At 48.3% G+C, this 21,482-nt stretch overlaps 1 protein-coding gene across 1 annotated transcript in view; it reads right to left on the reverse strand.

The window, feature by feature from the left end:
* The window catches only part of SEMA6B (semaphorin 6B), a 189,577-nt gene extending 168,534 nt beyond the window's left edge, over positions 1-21,043 (reverse strand). The window contains exon 1 of the mRNA XM_060275375.1: positions 20,431-21,043. The gene's annotated coding sequence lies outside the window, so the exon portion shown is untranslated. The remainder of the gene's footprint in view (positions 1-20,430) is intronic.
* Positions 21,044-21,482: the final 439 nt, after the last annotated feature.

Below are 21,482 nucleotides of genomic sequence, written 5' to 3' on the forward strand. Positions count from 1 at the left end.
CAAAGTGTTGCCAAAAAAAAAGGGAAGGGTAAGATGTATGCAGAACCGCAGGCACAGCCTCCTCAAAGAAAAGGCAGCAGCAACTTTGCACCGCAAGAGTCTCAATTCTGCAACCTGCAAACTCAGCAAAGAGTCGCTATTTTAAAGCAAACTCCAGCGGCCCCTTCCCACCACTGAGCGTCACTACCACTTCCTGAGAGGCAGAGCGGGGAGCGCGAGCTGCAGCGAACTCAGTGAGAATGTGTGTTGCGGACACAGTGCCGCTGCCACCATCCTTGAACTGCGCCAGGCTGTCCCCCCTCTCGTTAAGCAGCAGCAACGCTCAGCGTTGGGAAGCCAGGAGCACAAGGCTGCCTTGTCTGCAACACCCCAGCAACAGCTGCCGGCTGGTATATATATTTTGCCTGCAGCCAGGCGGTTGCCAGGGTGGTTCATGACAATTGCAAATTAGAAATAAAAGCAATACTGTCTTTTTTTTATAAAAAAGATCAACTCCCATTGTAATAAACACCAACAATCAAACCAGCAGTTTTCCCCAGCCACTCTGGGTGGCTCCCAACAGAATATTAAAAACATGATAAAAAATCAAACATTAAAAACTTCCCTAAACAGGGTTCCCTTCCAATGTCTTCTAAAAGTCAGATACTGTAGTTGTTTATTTCCTTGACATCTGGCAGGAGGGCGTTCCACAGGGCGGGCGCCACTACTGAGAAGGCCCTCTGCCTGGTTCCCTGTAACCTTGCTTCTTGGCGGCTGTCCCAGTCACCAGTCTGGTATACAGGACCAACACTTTGAATTGTGCTTGGAAACGTACTGGGAGCCAATGTAGATCTTTCAAGATCAGTGTTATGTGGTCTCGGCGGCCGCTCCCAGTCACCAGTCTAGCTGCCGCATTCTGGATTAGTTGTAGTTTCCGGGTCACCTTCAAAGGTAGCCCCACGTAGAGTGCATTGCAGTAGTCCACGCAGGAGATAACCAGAGCATGCACCACTCTGGTGAGACAGTCCGCGGGCGGGTAGGGTCTCAGCCTGCGTACCAGATGGAGCTGGTAGACCGCTGCCCTGGACACAGAATTGACCTGCACCTCCATGGACGGCTTTGAGTTCAAAATGACTCCCAGGCTGCGCACCTGGTCCTTCAGGGGCACAGTTACCCCATTCAGGACCAGGGAGTCCTCCATAGCTGCCAAGTTCTCCCTTTTTTAAAGGGAAATTCCCTTATGCTGAATAGGCTTCCTCACGAGAAAAGGGAAAACTTGGCAGCTATGGAGTCCTCCACATCCACCTGCTCCCTGTCCTCCAAATCCTGTCTTGTCAGGATTCAACCTCAATCTGGGGTTGAAACAGCAGCAAAGTGGACTCTAGGCAAGCATTCTTAGAGGGCAGGTCCCACGAATGGGATGCCACTGCCGAAAAGGCCCTCTCCCCAGTCACCACCTTTTTCTCCACCCCAGATTTTACTAGAGCTTAGAGAGTTCATTTTCAAAAGGAACGAATGTCAGTTCACAGTTCACATTCATCTCTTTGCTAAATGATAATAATAATAATAATTGCAAAATTCGGAGATGTGTGAATAATAATAATAATAATTTATTTATACCCCACCCATCTGGCTGGGTTTTCCCCGCCACTCCGGGCGGCTTCCAACAGAAAATAAAACACAGTAATCTATTAAACATTAAAAGCCTCCCTGAACAGGGCTGCCTTCAGATGTCTTCTAAAAGTCTGGTAGTTGTTTTCCTCTTTGACTTCTGTTGGGAGGGCGTTCCACAGGGCAGGCGCCACCACCGAGAAAGCCCTGCAACTTGGCTTCTCGCAACGAGGGAACCGCTAGAAGGCCCTCAGTGCTGGACCTCAGTGTCCGGGCAGAATGATGGAGGTGGAGACGCTCCAAGGCCATTTAGGGCTTTAAAGGTCAGCACCAACACTTTGAATTGTGCTCAGAAACATACTGGTGGGTCTAGTTCACTGGTCTTCAACTGGTGGGTGAGGGCCCGCCAGTGAGTTGAAATCTGATCCAAGATGGGGCACAGCAGCAGCACGACCACCAAGCAAAATATAGGGAGAAAGATTAAGAAATGGGCCCCCAAATCCACCTTTGGGTTAAAAGTGGGACTTGGTTCTGAAAAGGTTGAAGATATACTTCCCATTCCATTCAAGTTCATCTGAATTATCCTCAGCCTTCCCCCCCCTTGGGATTTGGAATGTCCCAAGCTGCTGAGCTGATAAAAATACACTTCAGAAGATGAAGAAAACCTCAAAACGCACACAGTGGAATGTGCGAGGTTTAATTTATTTCCCCCAACCATTGTGATCTTTAAGGTTCAAGGCCCAAAGAGTCTAACGGGTCAGAAACAACACGTAAGAAAATGAAGATGAATGAGGAATTGTTTGACAATCTGCCCTAAAATGAACTTAATAAACATTTGGTTCATGTGGCAACCACGGGGAATACTTTCAAGTATAGTTCAGAGATTTTAGGAGTAAGTGAGCATCATGGAACTGAACTAGTTCATTGGGCAAAGTTTCAGTTTCTCCTCTTTTTTTGAATCTTGAGTTCCATTCTCCCCATTTCTGAATTTATTTTTTAAAAGGCACTCGTGAAAATTCACTAGGCTTTTACTGCACATTTCTCATGTATATATTTTTGTGCACCATTTTGCACAACCTACCACGTTTTTGCAAATTGACTTCCTCCAAATATAGCACGGGTTTTTTTTTAATACGTTATTTTTATGCATACTTTACCCTGTATATGCATTTTTGCTCGCATTGCATGGCTGGAGAACTGCGTTGCAAAATTCGGAGATGTGTGAATTTCAAAGAATGGCTATTTCAGTCCACATATTCCCCCCCCCCCAAGGTGCAGAATGGGTATTTGTCTTTAAATGCAAACCAAGTGAAATCTATCCCTTGTTCCCATCTGGAGGTCTTGTGAGCTTCCGGATATTGCTGATTGACAACTCCCACCATACTGGACCATTTGTCATACTCGCTGGGTGTTAGGGAATGGTACGAAGACGAGGACTGGGCAACGCATTCTATGGCAGACCAGCTTCTCTCCGATGGAGAGCTGGATGGGGAAGAGTCATCCCCCTTGTCCGGAGAGAGAGAGAGAGAGAGAGAGAGAGAGAGAGAGAGAGAGAGAGAGAGAGAGAGAGAGAGAAGCTGAACAGCTTAGGGAGGGGTTAACCAGTTTCGAGATAGTGACAAGAGAACCGAAAGGGAGGGGGCAGCTAGTTGAGATGTCACTGGAGAGTGTGGAGGACCCCACCACCACCATCACGGACTCGGAGGTCCAAACATATCAGGAGTCAGAGGGAGGGAGGCACTTCCCGTTGGCACCCAAAATACTGCGGAAGTTGGAAGAAGGGGTTAGAGTATCCAACTGCCCTCCTTGCGAGAGCTGTGAATTTGTGTTCACAACATGATGCTGTAATAGAAGGATTATAAATACATCAACCGCTCGTTAATTGTTTTTTTTTACGGTAAAAAAAAAACCATTGGTTTTTCTGTATATACATCCTCTAACAGTATTTCTCTACCAGTTTTCCGTATTTTCCTACCCCCTCCCTCATACTCCCATATTGTTCACCCTACGTATTGTTTCCCCCAAATTTTCCCTCTTCTTCTTCTTCTTCTTCTTCTTCTTCTTCTTCTTCTTCTTCTTCTTCTTCTTCTTCTTCTTCTTCTTCTTCTTCTTCTTCTATAAAATTGTTATTGTTTACTCTAATCCTGCCAATGTGTCCAGTTCTTTATGTTGTCTCTTCATATATATTGTAAATGGCTCCCGTTCTCTTTTAAAGTCTTTGTTGTCCTTTTCATGTAGCTTATCTGTTAGTTTTGCCAGTTCTGCAGATTCCATAAATTTCCCCTGCCATTGTTCTTTCGTTGGCATTTTTTCCGTCTTCCAAGCTTGTGCTAATATAATTCTTGCCGCTGTTGTTGCATACATAAAAAAAATTCCAATTTCCCTTTTTTAAATCTTGATCTAAAATTCCTAGGAGGAATGCTTCTGGTTTTTTAACAAAAGTCTTTTTAAACATTTTTTCCCCAATTCATTATATATCATCTCCGCTTGTTAATTCTTACATGCGAAGTTACTGAAGGGAGGGGGGGATTCTCCATGCCTGACACTGGGGTTGATAAGAGTTGGAGCCCAATGGCATTCTGAGAGTCACAGGCTCCCCAAACCTATCGTAATGCCTCCGTTCCCCTCTGGCCATCATCAAAGCTTCTGCAACTGCTAGGCTGGTTTTTCTTCATCATCAGGTGCATCATAATCATTATGGATATAATAATATAATAATAATTTATTATTTATACCCCGCCCATCTGGCTGGGTTTCCCCAGCCACTCTGGGCGGCTTCCAACCGAATATTAAAAACAGTACAGCATCAAACATTAAAAACTTCCCTAAGCAGGGCCGCCTTCAGTTGTCTTCTAAAAGTAAAATAATTGCTTATTGCCTTGACATCTGCAGAGAGGGCATTCCACAGGGCGGGTGCCACTACCGAGAAGGCCCTCTGTCTGGTTCCCTGCAACCTCACCTCTCGCGATGAGGGAACCGCCAGAAGGCCCTCGGTGCTGGAACTCAGTGTCCGGGCTGAATGATGGGGGTGGAGACGCTTCTTCAGGTATACAGGACCGAGGCCATTTAGGGCTTTAAAGGTCAGTACCAACACTTTGAATTGTGCTTGGAAACGTACTGGGAGCCAATGGAGGTCTTTCAGGACTGGTTTTATGTGGTCCTGGTGGCCACTCCCAGTCACCAGTCTAGCTGCCGCATTCTGGATTAGTTGTAGTTTCCGGGTCACCTTCAAAGGTAGCCCCACGTAGAGCGCATTGCAGTAGTCCAAGCGGAAGATATGGAAAAGTGACAGGAAGTCACCCACAGCGCTGAAGTGACCCCTCCATTTGGAGAGAGAAGGGAAGGATAACATGTTTGCCTGCCCCCCCATTCTTTCCTCCCCTACTTTCAAGGAGCAGCGCTTTTTCCAGGGAGAGAGAGAAAAAAAGCCCATGGAAATTTGCCACAGCTGTACATCTTTTTAAAAAAAGGCATTTGTGCCTTGCAGTGAATTGCATCTACCATACCCATATGGATGGTTATTTTGAAGCTAATCTCCCAGTGATCTGGTACTCCAAAATGTGCAAGTCACTTCCCTTGATTGTGTACAGCTGCGGTCTGGCCTACACATGTAAGCGGGAGAAAACGATGTGGCAGAGCGGACCAGCAGATGAAATTCTAACCTGGTTGAAAATGCCTTTGGAGCAGGACACTAGCGCCGGTGGGGGGAGAAGGCTGGGCTGCAGGCCTTTCTTCTCTGCACTGTGAAAATGTGTCAAGCAGGACGGTGCACGAGAATGGACTCCCTGAGAAGAGCCAGTTGACCGCATGGATGTTGAGCTAAAAGCTGCGAAGAGGATTCCTGAAACTAGGGACATAGCTCAGAGAGACAGGCCAGCAAAGCAGGGTCAGAGGTGTCCAGAGACATGGAATCTGTCAGACCAGGAGTGGCAGATTCACTGCTCCAGATTTACTGTGGTCTAAACCACAGAGCCTAGGGTTTGCCGATCGGAAGGTCGGCGGTTCGAATCCCTGCGACGGGGTGAGCTCCCGTTGCTTAGTCCCTGCTCCTGCCAACCTAGCAGTTCGAAAGCACGTCAAAGTGCAAGTAGATAAATAGGGACCGCTCCGGCGGGAAGGTAAACGGCGTTTCCTTGTGCTGCTCTGGTTCGCCAGAAGCGGCTTAGTCATGCTGGCCACATGACCCGGAAGCTGTACGCTGGCTCCCTCGGCCAGTAAAGCGAGATGAGCGCCGCAACCCCAGAGTCGCCCGCGACTGGACCTAACAGCAAGGGGTCCCTTTACCTTTAAAATGTTTCTTTAAAAAGCTACACGCTTCCCAGTGGAGCCAGACTTCGTTGGGCACCAATATTTTCCCCACCGACAGACCCACTCCCCTTCAAATGATAAGCACCAGTTAAGCACAGAGGCTCCCAAAATATCCTGGCCTCATAGCCCAGTGTATGGTTTCTCTGGAATAGACATGGGGAACCAGTGCCCCCCCCCGAGATACTACTGCACTACAAATCCCATCTTCCTAGTCTATTGGCCACACTGTCTGGAGATGGTGGGACTTAGAGTTGGAGCCGTAAGGCCATGGGTAGAGAAGAAAGGAACTGTCACTTTTGGTTTATCTTCGTTTCTCATTTCTTCCCAGTTCAATCCTGTACACTTCCACTTCAGCTTTTTTTTTTAAAACAGATTTGCAAAGTCCTCATGAAAATTCATCAGCCTTTTAGTGTGAATTTCTCCCAATACGCATTTTTTTTCTTTGCAAAGGAATTTTACTAATATATGCATTTCTGTGCACAAATTAGCATACGAGTTACTTGTCTAGGGGTCTGCAATGCAAAATCAAGAGAAGTGCAAGTTTCAAAGAATGGCTATGTTATTTCAGAAGGTGCAAAATTCACCTGTCAATGTGAACTGAATTGAGATTGTCACCTGTCCCTGCTTAAGAATGAATGAGCCCTGCCTGGTCAAATATCAGAAGCCAACTCATTATCATTATCATTTATTAAATTTATATACTGCCTTGATCTGAAAATCACAGGGCAGATTACAGAAGAAGAAGAAGAAGAAGAAGAAGAAGAAGAAGAAGAAGAAGAAGAAGAAGAAGAAGAAGAAGAAGAAGAAGAAGAAGAAGAAGAAGAAGAAGAAGAAGAGGAGGAGGAGGAGGAGGAGGAGGAGGAGGAGGAGGAGGAGGAGGAGGAGGAGGAGGAGGAGGAGGAGGAGGAGGAGGAGGAGACACAAAAGCAAACATTTTCACCATCACTCCATCCTTTTACAAGGTCCTGTGTGGTGGGACATGTTTGGACACTGATGGACTGTAGAGAACTGTAGAGTTGGAAGGGACCCTCCAGAAGCCATCTACTCCAACCCCCTGCAATGCAGGAATCTCAGCTAAAGCATCCTTGGCTGATGCCCCTCCTGGATGATTCTGTGATATCACACCTTCATTGCCAGCAGTGTTTTCTACACTCGCAATTGCCTGTGATGATGACTTTCTGTTTCAGTTTGAAAATGGCAACCAAAACATTTCGCAAAGAGGAAGTGTGAAACAGGTTAGGCTCCCCTTTAAATAGGCAGGGAATCAAATTCCTCCCATCCTGACATTTTGCTTTCTCTCGGAGTCTTGGCGCTACAACAGAGTCCGCACGCCCTCCCACTTTGCACCTGAGGAACGGATGTGCTCTCGCTGATACCATCGCATTGCTGCCGGCTTCCCCTCTCCTGAAAAGGAACCCAGACTCGCGAAAGGCTTTGGTTTGTTCATTTTGCTTTGTTTTTCTGAATGGCAGCGGAGAACAAAAAAACATATTTACAAGCTACTCCCCCGGCTGATGCAGGCTTTCGGCACACAGAGGGTCACAATGTGCAGAGCAAATAAAAATATTTTGCTGAAGCGAAAAATGAGGAAGCACATAGGGGGGGCTGGGGGGTGGGAGATTAGCGTTATTCTATAAGCAAACGGAGAGCAATTCCAATGGCAGAGCAGAATCTCTTGCCGCAGCTCACCCCAGGGGTCAGGAAACCTACAAGCCGTGAAACGGTGCTGGAGGGGGTGCAATAAAAAGGTTGCCAAGTTTAATAGCTGGGCAGTGGAAATATGCCGAGAGAGGTACAGCCTTGACCCTCAACTCAACTACCAACCTAATTACTTCCAGCCTGGCAAGCTGGCAGGGAAAGGAGCAGTGACGAACGGTGCCGTTTGGCTGCCCTGGGCAGCGCCCCCTGGGGGCGGGGCATCACTCTGCAGCATGCATGCATCCTGACACATGCGTCGTGATGTCACAGCGCATGGCGCGCACCAGAATGAGCCAGGACGGACTGCACATGTCCGCACATGCGCAGTCCGTCCGGGTTGGCGCTGCTGCTCTGCTTGGCCGGTGCACTCGGCCGGTGGTGGCGCCTGGCTGGCGGCAGTGGCGGCAGCGCTTGGCCGGCAGCGGTGGCAGTGGCAGTGCTTAGCTGGTGGTGACAGCGCTTGGCCCGTGGCGGCAGCGCTTGGCCTCCAGCGGCGCCGGTGCTCGGCTGGCGGCGGCTCAGACAGAGGAGGCGAGGGGCAGGCCAGGGGCTGGGGGCACTGCCCCCGTGCGCTTCCCCCGCTAGACTGGAGCTAGGGGCAGCCCGCCCCCTACGCCCCTCCCTTGCTACGTGCCTGGAAAGGAGTCCTGTTGCGCCAGAAGCGGTTGAGTCCTGCTGGCCACATGACCCGGAAAGCTGTCTGCGGACAAACGCTGGCTCTCTCGGCCTGAAAGTGAGATGAGCGCCACAACCCCATAGTTGCGTTTGACTGGACTTCACCGTCCAGGGGTCCTTTGCCTTACATTTTACCCAGAACTGGACATAATGGGTTGTGTCCAAGGTTTGCTTTGCTCAGAGCAGACACGTTGAATTTAAAGGACATGGCTTACTTGAGCCTGTTAATTTCAATGGTCCCACTTTGAGTAGAGGTTGGGGCTTTAGATGCAGCCTGGCCAGCCCTGTTAGGGCCACATAGCCAGATTATTAAGGAGAATACCACCACCTTAAGGGGTCCTTTACGTTTCCTTTTTTTAAACCTACATATTCATTCGCAAGAACAAAAGAAGACCTCTACTGGATCAAGCCATTAGCCCATCTAGTCCAGCATCCTGTTCTCACAGAAGCCGACCAGATGCCCGTGGGAAACCAGGCATTTCAACAGGGACAAATGGAAGGTTCTATACTTAGGCAGGAATAGCCAGCTGCACAAATATAAGATGGGGGAATCCTTGGTTTGCCAGTATTACATGTGAAAAGGATCTAGCGGTCTTAGTACACCACAAGCTTAACATGACTGGCCCTATCTATTAACATCAATGGGGACACTCTGAGTAGGACTAGCATTGGATCTGAGCCCAGGTCCGTCTGCATTGTTATTTGCAAGGTTTAACCTTACCAAGCATCCTTTCGTGCCAGGAGCCCTGCTGGAAATCCATCTACTCTTCGATTTTATTTATTTAAAAGCATTTATAAACCAATTAATATTTCAAAAATCTCCAAGCCGTGCAGAGCCTAAAATCAACAACAACAACAACAACAACAACAACAACAACAACCTCCAAAGAATGCATCGTTAAAACAAAACCACAAGCTAAAAACAATCAAGCAGCAGTATAAGAATACTTTCAAGCACATAAAACATAAATTCAGACTTAAATCGCGTAAGAAGGGGTCCAGACTTATGGGCCTGCTGAAATAATGGCTTTGTACATGGCAGAGGGAAGGGCATTCCATAGAACAGGAGAAATGTTCTCCGTATTCTGCAGGGTGCGGTGCCACGAGTAGAACTTCCCCAGATAGAATAATAGAGACAGAATTATAGTTGGAAGTGACCCAAGGGTCATCTAGTCCACCCCCTGCAAAGCAGGAATCTTTCACCCAACGTGGGGCTTGAACCCACGGCCCTGAGATGAAGAGTCTCATGCTCTACCGACTGATGATCTATGTCAGGGATCAGCAAACTTTTTCAGCAGGGGGCCAGTCCACTGTCCTTCAGACCTTGTGGGGGGCCAGACTATATTTTTTGGGGGGGATGATGCAAGAGCACCACGAGCCCCGGTGGCTGCTTACCTGTGTCTTGCGAGCGGCAGGGGCTGGTGAGCTGCTTACCTGTGTCTTGCGAGCGGCAGGGGCTGGTGGCAGCGGCGCCGGAGGGACAATGAGCGGCGTGCAAAAGGGCTCCAGAGAGGGGCTGCTTAAAATGGCGGCCGCTTGAGCGCTGCTGCTGCTGGCACCAACAAAGCCCAGCCCCCTTCCTCCTCTAGGCAGGGCGGGGAGAAGCCAGGAGGAGGGAGGGAGGAGGCACCACTGCCATGTGATAGACAGGGAGGAAGACGGAAAGAATGCATGCACGCTGGCGATCTACGCGGCAATTCTCGGACCATCCATGGGCCAGATCCAGAAGGCTATTGGGCCTGATCCAGCCTGTGGCTCTTAGTTTGCCAACCCATGATCTATGTGATCTTACAGGTCAATACAGGGGCAGACAGTCTTCCAATTAACCTGGTCCCAAGTTTTTCGGGGCCTTTCAAAGGCAGCCCTAGAGAGGACGCGTTACAGTGGGTTACTACTTCTAGCCTTTATGGTGATAAGTTAAAACAGTAAAATCACAAAATCCTACAAAGTCATTCAAATACGTTGATAATTCAAACGCACGCACAATATATAAAAGTCTAGATAGCCACCAACGAATAAATCAGGCAACTTTAGATTTAGCTCTTGGTTAAGTACCCCAACATCTTGGTAGTTTCAGGAGCCGGGTGCAACAAAGACAGGTGTTTATATTTACAGGTAGGTAGCCATGTTGGTCTGAGTCGAAGCTTCTTCAGATACCATCTGAAGAAGTGTGCATGCACACGAAAGCTCATACCAAAATATAAACTTAGTTGGTCTTTAAGGTGCTAGTGAAGGAATTTTTTTATTAGGTGTTTATATTGTTGGAAATAATAGGAATATGTTAGAATTATTCAGAAGAACAGTATTTACCACAAGTAAACTAGTCCCAAGCTGTTAAGGGCCGGATATACTAATAATAGTAGCACCTTGAACTTGTTCCAGTAGCAAATATGCAACCCGTGTTAAAGATATAAGTTTAATCTGCATAAAAAGCAATGTTTGCATGCATTGCATTTTAAATGTTATGCAGAGAGGATTGTGTTAAGCAGGAGGTTCATCTGCAGCAAAAGTGGCAAGGAAAGGCTGGATGTTTCTTGATGACAGGTTAATTGATGACTCATCGCCATAAACCCAAGCAGAGATCTCTCACCACAGGAAAACGAAACCTGAGAAGTCAGCGTCTAAGTCAGAAGATGTTCAGCTCCAGGATGATGAACAAGCAAGTTACATAGGACCAGAGAGTGGAAAGTTTATTGAACAGAATTAAGGACTAAAAATAAGACCAGGCCCCATTGTTTGCTGTTTATGAGCAATGGGTTACTTTGTATCTTTGTTAAGGTTTTATTTGTAACTATTTTAAGACTGTTTCCAGCATCGAAGCTCAGTTTTGTGGTGAACAGCAAATTCATTTCTACCCGATACGTACTAGTTCCAGATCAGGGACTCTGTTTGCAGCAATTCTAATAAGTCTTTCAAACCCTCCAGCAGTTCCCAAACTATTAATCCATTTAGGCCAGTGTAGTCTGCTCTGACTGGCAGCAGCTCTCCAGGGTCTCTGACACTGAAGAGTCTTTCTTGTCATACTCTACCTGCAATCTTTTAAACTGGAGATGCGGCTACCTCTGAAGACAATTCAGAAACTCAGCAGCCAGGATTCTCACCGGGACAAGACAGTCTGAGCATATACCCATAGTTTAAAACTCCTGGTAGAGGACAAGAATCCCGAGACTAATGTAGCCAAATTCTGTGTGCCTGCAATCAATCGCAGGAAGCAAGTGGTATCCCATAATGATCAACCCCCTAAATGTTAACTACAGGGGGTACGCTAATAATTAATTTTAATTTTTATATTTAAATCCCTGTTATATTCGTACTGTCCTTTGTATTTTTGATATGTTTTATGATCTGTGATATTGTGCGTGTTGATGCTGGTCTGCAACCATATTCATAAATTCATTCATTCAAGACAGTCTGAGCATGTAACGCCAATCCTGGCTCCCAATTAGTTTCTGGACCAAATTCTAAGTCCTGGTTTTGACCTTGTAGCCTTAAATGGCTCAGGACTGCAATACCTCAAGGACTGTCTCTTCCCATATGAACCTACCCAGACCCTGAGATCATCTTCTGAGGCTCTTCTTCGTGTGCCTCCTCCTCGAGAGAGAGACCCGGAGGGTGGCAACACAAGAACAGGGCCTCCTCTGCAGTGGCTCCCCATCTGTGGAATGCTCCCCCCCAGGGAAGTTTGCCTGGCACTTTCATTGCTTATCTCTACTCACCAGGCAAAAACATTTCTCTTCAAACAGGCCTTGGACTGATTATTCTTTTAAATGTGTGTGTGTATATGTGTGTGTGTGGGGGTGTTTATTGTTTGGTTTTGTTCTCATTTTATTATGTATTTTGTGTTCTCATTCTGTATTATTACATTGTGAACCGCTCTGTGATCTTTGAGTGAAGGGTGGTATACAAATTTAATTAACAACAACAACAACAACAACAACAACTCTGGCATTAAAAATATTTCTAAGAGGAAGGCTGAGCAATAAGGAGCCCCATTTGTAAACTGATCAGGTTAACATTAACTGTCCATACATGTACATAAAGGCAAAGGCAAAGGTACCCCTGACCATTAGGTCCAGTCGCGGACGACTCTGGGGTTGTGGCGACATCTCGCTTTATTGGCCGAGGGAGCCGGCGTACAGCTTCCAGGTCATGTGGCCAGCATGACAAAGCCGCTTCTGGCAAACCAGAGCAGCGCACGAAAACGCCATTTACCTTCCCGCCAGAGCGATACCTATTTATCTTCTTGCACTTGGACGTGCAAGTTGTTTCGAACTGCTAGGTTGGCAGGAGCTGGGACCGAACAACTGGGAATGGCTGGAAAAACCGGGGGGTTTCCCGGGGAATACGGGAGACTTGGCAGCTATGTCCCTCTGTCGTTGCCACACTGCTAGTGTGGTGTAGTGGTTAAGAGTGGTAGACTTGTAATCTAGGGAACCGGGTTCGTGTCTCCGCTCCTCCACATGCAGCTGCTGAGTGACCTTAGGCTAATCACACTTCTTTGAAGTCTCTCAGCCCCACCCACCTCACAGAGTGTTTGTTGTGGGAGAGGAAGGGAAAAGAGAATGTTAGCCGCTTTGAGACTCCTTCGGGTAGTGATAAAGCGGAATATCAAATCCAAACTCTTCTTCTTCTTCCTTTCTAGCCTGCTATTTTTTTACCCCTCACTTCCTTTAATGTGCCGGGGCCCATCCAGGCCAACTCCAGCTGACTCAGGTGGTAGTGGGGTTCATAGGGTGGGGGAGCCATTTTCAGATTTGCCTCAAGTGGCAAAAGGTCTTGGGCTGGCCCTGCTTGGGCTAGAGACATGATGGCATTCACAGACCTACATTCCGAGATTTCACTTCCTGGGACCCTGAGGAATGCACTGAGCTCTTATATGCAACTCGAGCAACCCAGATTAACAAAGCTTTTAACAAGGCATTCCCTGAAAGGCAAAGAGAGAGAGAGAGAGAGGGATTTCTCGGTCATCAGATAAATGACCGGGAAACTGTTCCTATGGGAGTATCACCTGCAGAGTCATAGTCTCACTTGGCCCACGAGAAGGGTTGAATGGGTTGGGGCAATAATTCCCCCCACCCATTAAGTTGCGCCATTCATTTTGACAAGCTGGAACGTGTGCAGAGGGGAGCGACCCAGATGATCAAGGGTCATGGTGTCCCGTTGCGCCAGAAGTGGATTAGTCCTGCTGGCCACATGGCCCGGAAAGCAGTCTGTGGACAAACGCTGGCTCCCTTGCCCTGAAAGTGAGGTGAGCGCCGCAACGCGTCTGTCTATCTATCTATCTATCTATCTATCTATCTATCTATCTATCTATCTATCTTCAAATATATAAAAGGATGCCATATAGAGGAGGGAGAGATGTTGTTTTCTGCTGCTCCAGAGAAGCGGACACGGAGCAATGGATTGAAACTACAAGAAAGAAGATTCCACCTAAATATTAGGAAGAACTTCCTGACAGTAAGAGCTATTCGGCAGTGGAATTTGCTGCCAAGGAGTGTGGTGGAGTCTCCTTCTTTGGAGGTCTTTAAGCAGAGGCTTGACAGCCATCTGTCAAGAATGCTTTGATGGTGTTTCCTGCTTGGCAGGGGGTTGGACTGGATGGCCCTTGTGGTCTCTTCCAACTCTATGATTCTATGAACCCCATAGTTGCCTTGGACCAGGGGTTCTTTATCTTTACCAAGCTCAACCAGATGCCTGATAACACACCCTTCAACGTTCCTCAGATGAAAACAGGGGCATTTCTCACTCCCCGCTCCAACCCTCCTCGACTACCCATTGTTTCTGTGTCTGCAGAACCTTTCCTATCAGAAGATGCCACCACCATTTCAGCAACGGGACACAGCCCACAAGCCCTCCACCGCCCTGAGAAAACCCCTTAATCCCAATTTTATTTTGTTCTCTGGTGGTGGCAGACTCTCCTCCTCCTGGCCTGCTCTCCAACAGCTGCTAGGAGCTGCCCAGAGGAGGAGGCCAGCCATGGAGAGGACATAGAGAGGCAACGGGATGCTCCCTTGCAGCCACCACTGTTCTGGACAAAGCGCCGGCTTCCCCAAGCTCAGTGGGGGGAAATGGGACATTCTGTGACTGAATCAGAAGCTTAGATGGCTTTTGTAATTCTGGGACTATCCCTGGAAAATCGGGGTGCTTGTAATAAAGAGTCCACAAGCAGGAACAAACAGGAGAGGAGCAAGGCATGTCATCTAACCACTGAGCTATAGCCCTGAAATATACTCGGAGTCGAGAGTGAATTTCATGCTCTTTATTCAGCTCATAGTCATCAAGGAGGAGAAGAGAAGACGAATGGCTCTTTTCCCAAAACCATCTGCTTATATACATTATTTACACAATGGGCCTTGCGTGATTGGCTACTTCAGGGCTACACCTGTGGGCCAATTATATTGTGGATTGACTTCTGCCTGCAGCCTGATTGGCTGCTCCTACAGGCCAATCAGGTAGCAGATTCACTTCTGCCAGCCGCCTGATTGGCTGCTCCAGCAGGCCAATCAGGTTGCGGATTCACTTCCACCTGGAGTTGGATTGGGTAGCTCCCGCTGATTCTGAATCCTATTGTTCTAGGATTCAGCTCAGTACATAACAAGCCCCCTTCCATACCTAAACACAGGACACCACATTATAGCAATTCAGCCCATCGGTCGCTCTAGCTCAATATGGCCTGCTTGTTCATTTATTGCATCCACATCCCAGTTCTTTCTCCAAGGAGGTCAAGGTGCTTATGGGGGTCCTCCAGATCCTCATTTAATCCACACAACAACCCTGTGAGGTAGCTAAGCCAACAACCCCAAGGTCATCCAGTGAGCTTCATGCCCAAGTCAGAATTTGAACTCCGGTCTCCCAGGTCCCAGTCCGACACTCTGACCACAACACCACACTGTCTGCAGCCACACTGTAGGACCTTTCCAGGGCTTCAGGCAAGTGAGTTTGCCAGCCCGCCCCGGAGATGCCCAGTCTCCTGTTGCCTCTTTTCCAACTAAATATACTCAACACTTCCATTCTTTCCTTAAAGTCTCCAGGCCATTCAACATCTTTGACGCTCTCTGGACATGTTCTTGTTTGTCAGTATTCTTCTTAAACGTGCGGTGTCCGAGTACAGTATGATTAAAGGAGAAGAAACCACTGCTATTCCCCCTTTGCATTCTGAACGTTATACCTCTGCTGAAGTATAACTGGGCCAAAGTATTAACTGGACCAAAGCAAACAAGATGAATTTTAACAAGGAGAAATGTAAGGTACTACACTTGGGCAAAAAAAAATATGAAAGGCACAAATACAGGATGGGAGACACCTGGCTTGAGAACAGTACATGTGAAAAGGATCTAGGAGTCTTGGTAGACCACAAACTTGACATGAGTCAGCAGTGTGATGCAGCAGCTAAAGAAGCCAATGCAATTCTGGGCTGCATCAATAGGAGTATAGCATCTAGATCTAGGGAAGTAATAGTGCCACTGTATTCTGCTCTGGTCAGACCTCACCTGGAGTACTGTGTCCAGTTCTGGGCACCACAGTTCAAGAAGGATACTGACAAGCTGGAACGTGTCCAGAGGACGGCAACCAGAATGGTCAAAGGCCTGGAAACAATGCCTTATGAGGAACGGCTTAGGGAGCTGGGCTGGGTATGCTTAGCCTGGAGAAGAGAAGGTTAAGGGGTGATATGATAGCCATGTTCAAATATATGAAAGGATGTCATATAGAGGAGGGAGAAAGATTGTTTTCTGCTGCTCCAGAGAAGCGGACACGGAGCAATGGATTCAAACTTCCAGAAAGAAGATTCCACCTAAACATTAGGAAGAACTTCCTGACAATAAGAGCTGTTCGGCAGTGGAATTTGCTACCAAGGAGTGTGGTGGAGTCTCCTTCTTTGGAGGTCTTTAAGCAGAGGCTTGACAGGCATATGTCAAGAATGCTTTGATGGTGTTTCCTGCTTGGCAGGGGGTTGGACTGGATGGCCCTTGTGGTCTCTTCCAAATCTATGCTTCTATGATTCTACGATTCTTCTAAGTAGCCTAGAATCGCCTTAGTCTTTTCGCCTGCTGCATCACGCTGCTGTCTCGTATTTATTCTACTAAAACGCGAGATCCTTTTCTGCAGGTATCGCTGGGAAGTTGGGTGTCTCCCAGCCTATGTTTGCCCAGCTAATTCTTCCTACTTTCATGCAGGAATTCACATCCCTCTTTGCCCAATTCCCATTCTGTTGCTTTTGACTTCTCCACCCTGTCAAGGTTATCTCGTCCCACTCCAGGCAGGAAATAGTTTTTGAAAGTGAAAACAAAGCGCAAACTCAAGCCGACATGTCGAAGTCTGGGGTTCTAACCCGGGTGCTGCTCCCTGCTGGGGCCATTTCCTACAAACAGGGATCGACAACAATGTGGAGAGGTTTCTAAGAAAGTAGAAACGGCACAGTCTATCCGAACAGCTGCAGGAATCTGCCTCCTCATTCTGCTGCATCTCTATAAACCAGATCTAAGCTCATAAAAGTGAGGTATGTTAAATGCCTTCGCGAGTGGCTGCCCATATCTGAAGAATGTCCTTATCTCTTGAAACTTGAGTAAAAAAGAAATTCCAAAAAGGCAGTATGGACCAAAAAAAAAAAAAAAGCCTGTTAGCAGCCAGAGTAAGCAGGCAAAAGAGAAGCTTTATATATTTTAGAAGATATGGATTAGTTGGTTTCATGTTTATTTATTTTTTTTAAAAAATGGAAGACTATGGTTATTCTGCCCAGAGAGCATTTGGGGTTCAGTGCCCCTCACCCAACCCCGAGCCCAGAGCTCAGAGTGAATGAAAAGATGGAACAAATAATGTATAGATTGGAATGGTCTTTGCAGCCTCAATTTCTGCAACGGAGACAAATGGATGGAGCCATCTCAGCCCAACGGAGGATGCAATTCTCCCAAGGTCAAAAGGTGAACCGGTGGCAGAGAGCCCAGGCCTCATAACTAAGCAAGGGCCGGGGCCGGGTCGCCAGCGATTTCTGCAATAAGTGCCTTAATGATTAAAGATAACCTTTGTTTTTTTCCAAGCTGACACAGCTGTGACTCGGCGATATCTGGTTTTCATAACGCTCCCCCTCTCCCAGACAGAGCGAAAGTTTGGCAGAGGGGGATGGAGAAATCAGGCTTGTCCAACCACGGGGAGAGGGAAAGGAGGGGTGCGATGGCAGGTTCTGTGGACTCTGGGCAAATGCCAAGGCTTGATGGACACAGAAGGGACATGAAACACACAGAGAGCCCCCCCCCCCGGCAACCAGAAGGGCCCAATCGAAACCATCACTGGTGGTCTCTTTGGATCATTGCTCCGCCAACATTAATGAGGATGTGTTTGCTACCAAACGAGGGAGGAGCTGGAGGTGGCAAAGGTGGGAGTGGGGGGGAGAAACACTCTGCACATGCTTAGAGGTGCCTGCCGCACCTGCTACCCACATTTCAGAGACTTCCACCGACACAATCTACCTGCCCCAGATCCAAGAGATTCAGGGTCATGGGAAGGCAGAGATGAAGCAACAATGCAAGGCCGCGTTTTATGGGTGCGTGTAAAAGATCAGTTCGGTGATAGCGAGCAGAGATTTGCACACGTTGAAGAGAATTATCCAGTGGCAAAAACCCAACCGTGGGCGGGGAGCTGAGAAAGAGGCAGAAGACTCTTGCCCATATTCAAATGGGCTCTTTACTTATTCCATGCTCGCCTGCCCCCTGGGCATGCACAAAGTGTTTCCCTGCACCACCAGAGCACCTATGCACACAAAAGAATCAGGGCTTAACGGGAGCCAAGCAACGGTCCTTAGCATCTCGCCGCCACCGGAGAAGTGAAGCAACCAGCTAGCAGGTGGGGGCAGCCTCTGGGCATACACAGAGTGGCACTCCTGCACCAGAGGACGCCCAAACCGATACCGTTTGGGGACGGGCAACACACAGAGAGAGGGGATTCCAGCCAAGGATGGGGAAGCTCATTCATTCCCCCCCCCAAGTACAAGAGCCGTTAGTTTGCATCAGCAGGGCACACAATGAGGACTAGCTGCATGCCATGTGTGTTGGGCCAGCCCAAGACATTTTGGCACCGGAGGCAAAGCGCAAAATGATGCCCCCTCCCTGCCAGGGAAGAAGGGGTGAGTGAAGATCTACATCAGCAACAGGGGGGGGGGTAAAGACCTACATCTGCTGCCTGGGCCACTCTTGGGGGGGGGGAGTGTAGGGAGAAAAGCAATATTGCCAGAGTACAGTAATTCCCAAGTACAGGGGGCTTAATCCCACCACAGCTTTTGTCCCGAAGATGCGCGTGCCGACGAGGGTGCCCCTGAACATGCGCAGAGCGCATTCTCCCTGTTTCGCCACTGAGTGTCTACAGCCAGAAGGTACATATAGAAGGCAGGGCTCCAAGTCCAGGGCTAGACCCTTCCCTACACCTCAGCCGCCACAGGGGGCAGGGAAACCTCAGACAGATCCATCGCCCGAACGCTTCCACCTGACCCGTAAAGGGAGCCAGGCCACAAAGGTGCGGGGTGTTTGTGTGAGAGAGGAGGGGGGCGAGTAGTAGTTTCCCCCTGCACCACACAAATTGACTTCTTTGTAAATCCACACCCTCACTGCCTCCCCCTCCCCCTGCTAAAAATTCCATCAAGGACTTCTTAATAAAAAAGGATAGCTTTAAATATATGCCCTTCTCTCTCGGGTTCCACATTCTTGAGCATAATATCTACATTAATTCACAAAGCTCCCTGTGTTCCCTCTCCTTCTTCCCTCCAGCTACTAAAATTCCAAAGTACATAGGTGCGAGGGGTGGGGTGGGGTGGGGGGGCAAGGGAAATATGCAATTCTCCCCCCCCCCCCCAAAATGCCACCCAGTATTTCTGCATCCTCTTATCATGTGTTGGAGAGACTGACTCCTTTTGTGCAAGCATACCTAATCCCAGTAAGATTGTTCGGGGCGGGCATTGGTGGGAGGGGGGGACACCCTAGCCATAATCTGTGGCTTGGAGCGGTGGGCCCCCACCCCAAAGAACCCGCAGATTGAGACAATAGAAGCACCCTTCTTGCCCACCCCAATCATTCTCTGCCGATTTAGTATTCCGGATTGGCTTTCGTTCCATCAGCTTCAAAGCACGCAAGGGAGGGTGGATTTCAAAGTCTAGTGCCCTTAGAGAAAAAAGCCCCCCCCCCTCAAAAGGAGATGAAAGCAGCTCCCCTTGCTCCTCTACCCCCAATTGTATAGCTGGCAGGAGGGGATGTGATGATCGCACACAAACACAGGTCCCGGCCAAAAACAGCAACACACCCCTATTCATTTCCACAGCCACCCCCTTGGTTTTGCAATTCGCATTTCGGGAGAGGTTCCCCCACCCCAGAATCTGATGTAAAAAAGAAAGAAATATAATAACAACAATATTCCCACCCACCCCCCACCCCGGCCGCCGCTTCTTCACCTGCTTGTTAAAAATCTATCCCCTCTCCTAGCTTGTAAGGGGGAGGATTGGGAAGCAATTCTTGGCCACCCCCTCCAACAAGACTGAGGTACCCTATGTGACCCTTTTCAAGGTGTTCAACACCCCCCCTCCAACACACACACACACACACACACACACACACACACACACAGCTATTGAAAAATAGCTGGTACCAAGAGGCTCAAAGGGAAAATCAGAGAAGTGCCCAGCAGTAAGGATGTAATATTATTTAAACATACCGGTATGTAAGTAATCTGGGGGGTGGGGGTGGGGAGGAAGAAGCTGCAGAGATTTTGGTGGACTGGTATTTTTTTTCTTTTTTAAAAAAAGAGTGTCTCCTTTAAAAAACACACACAGAGAGACAAAAAGGAAGAGCACACAGTCTTCCAAATCTGAAACCAACCGCACAAAGGTGCACAGGCAGGTGAAACTGACCGATCATAAAACACACCACTATTCCTATATGATTGCTTTGATGTATCTCTCTCTCTCTTTTAAAGTTTTCCCAATTTTGCTCTTCCCTCCCTTCCCCCCCCCCACATTCCCCCATATTCAGAGCACCTACGAAGTTTTCCGACGTTAAAAAGAATAAATAGATTTTATTTGCTCGAGAGCAGGGGCGTTAGAAACAAACACCGGCCATCGCCGTTTAATAAAAAGCTGCTGAAAAATTTATAAATGCAAACAAAATGTGCCTTTTTCCTTACCTTGGGTTTGCCTCGCGTCTCCCACCGAGTCTGGAATCGTTGTCTCTCTCTCTTTTTTGCTGCAGTTCTTGCTAAAAACTCTCCAAGGCTCTCTTCTTAAGCCTATTGAGGGGAGGGAAATGGGGGGGGCAAGGGATCCTCCTCCTCCTCTCTCCCCCCTTTTTTTACACCTGTCCCTGCCTTGCATTCAGTTCAACTGCCATCGTTGGCTACGAGGGGTCCGAATGACACAAAATATATACAGTAGCTAGCCGGGGACAGGGAGAAAGACATGGGGGTGGTGCTGGGGGAAAAAGACCCCCCCTTCTTCTCAGAAACTCTACACCAGCTGGGTCACAATGCAGTGCCGGGGGGGGTAGCACCTTTTGTGAAAATTCGGGGGGGGGGCGTTGCTCAGAGAAGCAGCTGCTGGAAAAAGAGAGGATTTCAAGAAGAGATGGCTTGCTCTGTCACCTTTCCGAGTCTCTCAGCTGTTAGATTTTTCTCGTCTCCCGTTGGAAAATAAGAGGAGGGGGGGCAGCGGCAGGCAGGGCTTAGCTGCAAATAAGGTTGCAGGTGTGTACGGGGAGGGGGGGCGGATGTCTTGCTGCCGGTCCTCCAGGCTCTGCTTCTGTTCTTGGCTTGGGGGGGGGGAGAGAGAGAGCAAAGCGCCAACATTGACACTACAAGCGCTGGCTGGTGCTGCAGTTCGGAACGCTCAACAGCCTTTCCTAGCTGAGGCCGGCAGGAAAAACAGAGATGGATTCGCTTGGCAAAGGAACCGGATTCCGAAGCCTCTTTCCGAAGCAGCAGCGCCAGCCAAGGCGCGTCTGTCTACTCAGAAGTAGGGGGGGGGGCGGAGGAGAGATTTGGTTCGGTTCACGTTTAAAGGAGAATCTGCCCAATTTGTGCTCTCTGAAACAACGAAACGGAGCTATCCTTTGGAATGCTCTCTCCGAATTTTGCAGTGCAATGCCATGTGTTGTTGTACATGGCGAGAACGGCGCACACAAAAATGCATTGCATTCGGGGGAAAGTGCTTTGCAAAAGTGTACGTGTCGGGGTGGGGAAAC

Source organism: Zootoca vivipara, chromosome 6 (genome assembly GCF_963506605.1).
Source record: "Zootoca vivipara chromosome 6, rZooViv1.1, whole genome shotgun sequence".
NCBI lineage: Eukaryota > Metazoa > Chordata > Lepidosauria > Squamata > Lacertidae > Zootoca > Zootoca vivipara.